This window comes from Eurosta solidaginis, chromosome 5 (assembly GCF_040869045.1).
Source record: "Eurosta solidaginis isolate ZX-2024a chromosome 5, ASM4086904v1, whole genome shotgun sequence".
NCBI lineage: Eukaryota > Metazoa > Arthropoda > Insecta > Diptera > Tephritidae > Eurosta > Eurosta solidaginis.
Window position 1 is genome coordinate 101,048,730 of NC_090323.1, and position 7,435 is coordinate 101,056,164.

General features: G+C 36.2%; 1 protein-coding gene across 5 annotated transcripts in view; it reads left to right on the forward strand.

Annotated features, from left to right (window-relative positions):
- The window catches only part of SREBP (Sterol regulatory element binding protein), an 801,341-nt gene that overhangs the window by 140,394 nt on the left and 653,512 nt on the right, over positions 1-7,435 (forward strand). The window lies entirely within an intron of this gene.

Below are 7,435 nucleotides of genomic sequence, written 5' to 3' on the forward strand. Positions count from 1 at the left end.
TTCGTTGGTTAAGCATGCCTGGATAATTTTATTTTCTCTTCTAGCTTTTGCCAAATAGAAATTTTTTAAATTTGGTAATTTTTCATATTACATTGTATTCTCTTTTTTAACTAGTTCCTATAGATGGAATGAAGTTTTATTATAAAGTCTATAATAAGGATTACAGTTATAATACAAAGCAAAATTTTTATACAATCATTATTTATGTCTTTCTTATTGTCGAGGGTTACCTCATTTATTACATTAGCTTTTGGGTCTTCTATTTTGGATTTTTCTGAACCCATAATTTGTTTAATTTGTAAAATTGTTTTTTTTTTTTATGTAAAATGTATACATACTCAGTGTTTTAGTTGCTTAATTTTACTAATGTGTGTATTGTTGGCATTTATTAAGGTGGAGCAGTCTCTCCTGATAATTTACTGGTTTGTTGAGGAACGTAAGCCTCTTCTACAAGATTTTCGTATTTTGCGAAAATTTCGTCAATTTCAGCCTTGCTGATGGGGGTTTCTTTGTAGCTGTTCATTTGGTTTTTAAAATTGTAAAGTTGGATAAGTTTGGTTTGGCAGGATCGGTTTGGTCTGGCAGGATCGCTATGTGGTGACCTGATGGTCGTAGGAAAAGGGTGAATAAGGGTCAAAAGCCGATCTCTAGGCTACCTACAGATGTAAGTTGCCGGAATGTTTTTAAGAGAAAGAAAAAGTCATCATATGTTTGATGTTCATATTCAATCTGTCTCTTTATTCAAAATCTTAATCTATTTATACAATTTTTGGTGATACAAATTTAGTTTCTAACTCCGCCTTACTTGTCTCGTTTTCCCATAACTTCCAAGGCTTGGTAATGCTTTGAAGGGCAACCAATCAGATTTCCGCTAGGTAAGCAGAAATATTTACATTTATAAATGTTGATTGTCTAACTGCATTCTGATGCAAGCAATGGCATTGCAGTAGGTCAGTACTCATGTTCATTGGTTGTGTGTACATATTTATGTACATATATATGTGACATTGCTACTCTAGCTCATTGATCGTGTGTATTGGGCTGGGTCGAAATAAAAAATATTTTTAGTATAATTTTTTTTTTTCAAACTGCTATCGCCAACGTTTTTAGCGGACATTTTTGGGTTGGACAGGGTATACATACGAACATTTTTTTAGTAGGTCAAGAAAAAACCTTAAAAATCAAAGTCGAAAAAAAGTCAAAAAGATGAAATTTCATAGAGTCGAAAATTGTTTTTTTCGTTATGCGTAGAGGAACTTTTTTTCCTGAGCCCAAATCGTATCGAAAAATTGATGGCGCGATATCGGTTAATAAACGGACCCAGTCTAGTATGTATACACAACAAGTGTTTATACAATATGGATATCAAATGAAAGCTGTTGATGAGTGCTTTAGTACAGAGTAATATATTATACAGAGACGGACTGGGACTGGGATTAGAACTAGGACTGGGACTGAGACTCGGAGTGGGACTGGGACTGGGACTGGAATAAAATACATACCACCCTCTGGACAGGCAATAAGGGATGCAGAAGAATGGGAAGAAATTGAGAGAAGAGAAAAGAGAGATGGAGATTGAGAAAGAGATAGAATGAGACGAAGATGGAGATAGATGACGCGAAAAGACGGAGGGAGGAGTGAATAAAAGGATTAGGAAAAAGTGAAGAGGGGGGAGGGCAGAGTTAAACGGAAAAAGATTATTAAAATGGATGCAGATAGGCCAAATTTAGGGCAGAACAACGTCTGCCGGGTCTTCTAGTTGACTATAATTTTGTGGTGTGATTCATACTAGTTAGTGTATGAGTAGTTAACTGAATAGAATTTCATGGCATTCATCATATTAGTCAGATTTATAATAGTTTATTGACTATAAATTTGCGATGTTATTCATACTAGTTAGTATTTGAATCATTTAATCGGCTAGAATTTGGTCTCAGACGGAATACCTATGACGATGCAAAAACACCTTGACCATGAGGGCATCTGCAGCCTCGCACTTTTTTTCTACTTATCGTTAAAAGCACTTGCCATTCCAAAATAACGGAGAATGTCAAGGATAAACCCCCTACCAAAAACCGGAAATCCAACCAGTATCTACAGATATTATCCCCTTAGTCAGTAACTCATTTAAACAAAATTATTCGGTTATCCAGACTTCCTTAAAGTGCATATCACTACTGAACTCCATTAACACTCATCATAGGACGGTGTTGGTGCTGCTTGGCCTGTCAACCACGACTGGCTCGTTCAAAAGCTTTTGATACGGTCAACCACGGCACGTTCATGGAAGACCTAGAAGGGTCTCCCCTTCCCTCAAGTCTGATCAGCAAGCATCGGTGCAATTCAGGAAAGTAACATCAAACCAGAGAATTATTATACAAGGGGTGCCACTTTTGATTAACTTCTTCATATCATCACCAGAAGGAGTCACTATCGCTTCCTACGCCGATGACTGCAAAATAATGGCCACAGGTCCAGGACCACAGATGGATCATCTTTGGAACAGAATGTTGAAGACATGATTCAATTTTCGGACTAAGTCCGCCCCCTCCGTCTGGCAACAACCCGGCCAGTGCGGCCAAGCGCAAGTGCAGCTCAGATGTGCTTGCCGAACACCACCGCGCATAAGCTAAGTCAGTTGATCATAAACTACCCGCCCACTCGCATCGTGCCAGCATCCGTTCTTTTGCGTTTTATTGCCCGCCCGCCGTCGCGTACCTATTTCATTCTTATTTTGTTTTAAATATTTAAACAATTACGTAATTTTTATATACCTTATTAAAGGTTTACCTTGTGAATTCTAAATCTACATACATATATATACAAATAAATAAAGTGCCTGGTTTGAATTGTTCATTACAAAAGTATAGATTTTTTAAATAAAGTGTCTAGTGCTAAAATCTTTATACATGGTCCTTTGGTGCTAAAAAGGCAATCAGCGGCAAAAACATAATTATTTTAAAGTTTATATACATTATATAATTAACATACAAAACGCGGTCTGTACGGACACAAGAAAGAACATAAAAGTGCTTAAATCATTTAAATTAAATGTGAACATAAATTAACGTTTTATAGTACGTTTTATATTTTTTAAAAAGGTAGCGGACTTGCGTCCGCTTTCATATTTATTGGTTGTGCTTCAACTTAAGAATAATTACAATGAATGTCTTAACTTAAAATTACACCTATCATTGGCCATACGGCACGCTGCATTTGCATGTGTGCCCTATTTCTTGTTATTGCCCAAAATCGAACTATTGCTGATTGTTGTTTACTGCGATCGTTGCTTACTGTTGTTTACTGTGCTTATTGCTGACTGTTGTTTGTTACAATTAAAGCGATGATGATGCATTTAATGAAGTTGCACGTGCAGGCCGTTGGTAAGGGTCAACTTGGTAAGCGGTTGCCTTAACTCTTCCCCCTTTAAGTGCGAGCGTCCTCGATCATTAGTAGAATAGCAAATTGTTAAAACACATATGTTGGAATATGATTTTCTTGACTTGATTGGCTAACTTCTTGATTCGTAATAGATTGTACTGGCTTTGCTATTTCTTCTTCTACATATCGTATTTCCACGGATCGTTTCCTTAGGGAAAAAAATAAGTATTATGATTATTAGGAAGCTGCCGTTGTGAAACTTCCGACAGAGAGTGTCGCTTTTTTAATAGAATTGATTTGATGCGTGTTTTTGATGTGCAGGATTTTTAAAGCTTCTAAGGAGAGTAATTCGATGTGGTCTTTTTCTAATGGAGTTGGCTGTAGTATTGCAGGAATGGTTTCAATTGGTCTTGCTTCAACATTTTCGAATGTTTGGCCGTTTATTTTTATTGTTGCATTGTAAAATATTATCACATGCGTTCCATTGATTGGTTGAGATACTTTATCAGTTTCCACTTCGCCTTCGAACCGGTTTAGCAATATTATTCCGGGTTTGATTTCTTCTAAGGTAGGGACGTGATGGCCGTTCGTTGTCGAACAAGTCGAATTTAAACTATTTATTATTCTAGCTATAAAATTTGTTTCTTTACAGATCGTTAGATCATTATAACTTTCACAATCATTTTTTATTCCGTACAGTGAATATTTTCCTTTTAGTATTTCATTATACTCAGTTTTTAGTATAGTATTTTTTGCCCTTTTTACAGGTCGTATGATAATTCTTCTAAATATTTCTTTCAATGTCAGCGGTATTTTAACCATGTATAAAATTTTCATTCCTTTACTTAGTACATTTATTTGTGATACTTCTAGTGCTTCTTCGGCACTTTTAAATGGTATTTTTTCCTTTTTCATCTTGTTGATTGACAATTCTATTTCTTCTTTGCTTAATATTACAGAGTTAAATATATTTTCTTTTGCCTATTGGATGGCATATTTTATATTTATTAATTCTTCCTTAATTAACCTAATTCTATTTTGCAAATTTATTATGATTTCCGTTACAACATTTTCTTCTTTTCTAATAGTGTTTATCATTCTATCGACTATATTAGGTATGTTATTTATTCGTTTTTCAAATAGGTTATTAATTACTACTTGCTCATTATTATTTTCGTTTAGATTATTTAAATTATTGGTTATTATGTTTAAATCCTCGTGGTCGGGAGATCCGGCTATGTATTTCCATGCCGTTCCCAATATATCAATGGATCTTCTAGTTTTATAATTGATGTTAGAGGGTTTAAGTGTATTTAGGATTTCAAGGGTTTGAATGGTTTCATGTTTGAGGAGGGGATATAGGAAGTAATCGTTAGGGATTTGGTTATTTATCTCTTCATATGTCTCTGTCAAAAATTGTTCGTATTTTTCTAAGTCGATGAGGTAAATGAGTCTAAATGTTCCGTCTTGTATTTTCGCTTGTCAATTGTCTATTGTTACTAGTTGGGATTTGCTGTAGTCTAGAATTCGAACGTCTGAGGAAGAGGTAGTAGTCGTAATGAGGAGAATAAGAAGTTTGTAGAGGTCCATTTTATCTGGAAATTTAATTAGGTTTTTATTAGAGATTTGTGAATTGTTCGTCGTGATACTGTTTTAACTGTTGTCCTGTGATTTTCCAAGACTTCCTCCTTTTTATACTTTGGAGTTAGCTTGGAACCTAGTCTCTTGTTAATTTTAACATAGATTATTTCTCCTGTTGGGAAATCCTTATTTTCAGGTCTGTTTTTGTTGTGATACGAGAGATCCTGTTCTTGTTTTTTCTTGAGTAAGGCAATGTTTTCTTGTCTTTTCTGTTCTAATTGTTGTGGGTCATTGTAAAGTCTATTTCCGAAAAATATCTCTATGGGTTTGTTCTTTGTGGTTGAGTGAATCGACGAATTGTATTCCTGTACCGATTTAAATAGAAGTTCTTCGAATGTTGTTGTAGGCTGATTGCTTTTGAGACATCTCATTATTTCTGAAAGTGTGCTGTGGAATCTTTCTACCTGACCGTTACTCGTGCTACTGTACGGTGGTGTGGTGTGGACGTTAATGGACATTTCATCCTTAAGTAAGGATGAGATTGAGGCAGAGTTAAGAGATTTTTCGTTATCAATTACTACGAGTCTTGGTATTCCAAATGCTATCATTAGTTCTCGAATCGGATCTTTAATATGCATTTTAACCTGGGCGTATTTAGAGAATTTATCAAGTAAGTATTAATTCTTTTTCAGTGGAATATATGTCAACGTGAATTATTTCACCTGGAGACTGAGGAATGGGGGTCGGCTGAATTTGCGGGTTTGCTGGATGCCTATTGTATTTTTGGACGCGACAAGTTGACAATTTTTTTACAAATTGTTCAATTTTCGCATACATTCTTGGAAAGTAGAATTTACGTAAAATTTGGGTTTTATTTTCGCGGCTGTTTGTGTGAGCTCGTTGGTGTTCTTCGATTATAATTTGCTCCGTTCTGTTTCTGATGTGACGTCCTGAAGTAGAGTTTGTGTGTAACGGATTTTAACATTACTAAAGTGGAGAGGAAATATTTCCTGAATTTTACCCATCAACCCTTCTGTAGTGTACAGACCGTTGACGAGGGCTGGGTCTAAATATCTTTTAAATATATCAATGATGTCCTGTGTAGAAAAGTTTGGCTTTGTAATTGTATGTCTGTGGAAAGCAGGGAATGGTAACTGGAACGAGTAGCTATCTTCGTTGCCAAACATTAGAAACAATTGATTCTTAAAAGCATTTATGGGGGCTTCAGTGGCAGGAATAAGAGGGTGTGAGGAGCTTTCGCTGCTATGTTCTGTAGTTGTGAGGGTGTTAATGTCAGTTTGTGGCGGTCTTGATAGTGCATCTGCAACAACGTTTGTTTTTCCGGGCTTGTACTTCATCTCATAGTTGTATTCTTCCAGGATACACTTCCATCTTTTCATTTTTCCATTGTGGTTTTTATTGCTCAATGCAAAAGTGAGTGGCTGGTGATCAATGAAAATTACAACCTTTGCAGATCCATATAAGTAGTTTCGTAAGGAAGTGAGGGCCTAAATTATTGCCAGCATTTCTTTTTCATTTGCGGCGTAATTCTCCTCAGTTTTATTTAGTGATCGAGATATGAAAGTTATCGGTTGTTCAAGGACGGCACCTAGAGCGTAGTATGAAGCGTCCGTGGTGAGGTGGAATTCTTCTTTGAAATTAGGGTACGATAGTATGACTTCTTGCGATGTTAATGCTGATTTTATTTTATTGAAGGCATCAATAGCGTCGTTATCGAACACAACCGGCTTTTTGTTGGAAGAATTTTTGGACGCATGTCCATCTTCCCCTCTTAAAAGCGAGGTCAGAGGTTTTGCTAGCTTGGCGTAATCTCTGATGAAGCGTCGATAATAACCCGAGAGGCCAAGAAAAGATCTTAGGTCTTTCAATGTTCGTGGACATGGGAATTCTTGAATGGCTTTTACTTTAGCGGGATTGGTCTTTATACCTGTGGGGGATATGATAAATCCTAAAAATTCGACTTCTTGACGAAAAAATTCGTACTTGTCGAGCTGGACTTTCATGTTCGCTTTTTCTAGCGTATGAAAAATTTTCCCGACGTTTTGAAGATGGCTTTGTTCGTCTTTGCCAAACACTATTAAATCATCTATGTAGACATAACATATTTTTCCTATGTGCTCCTTCAATATATCGTCGAGTGCGTGCTGGAAAACAGAGGGTGCGTTCTTTAGTCCGAACGGAAGTCTTGTGAATTCGTACTTCCCGTTGTTAATCGAAAATGCTGTCTTCTCAATGTCTGATTCCTTTAATGGAATCTGATGGAAGCCACTTTTCAGGTCGAGAACGGAAAAATATTTGTTGTTTCCCAGCTGTGGGATAACCTCATTGATTTCTGGGATTGGGTATCTGTCAGCTATTGTTTGAGTGTTAAGTTTTCTGTAATCTATTACTAGTCTATATTTTCTTTGTCCTGATGCATCAATTTTTTTTGGCACAACCCACACGGGTGAGT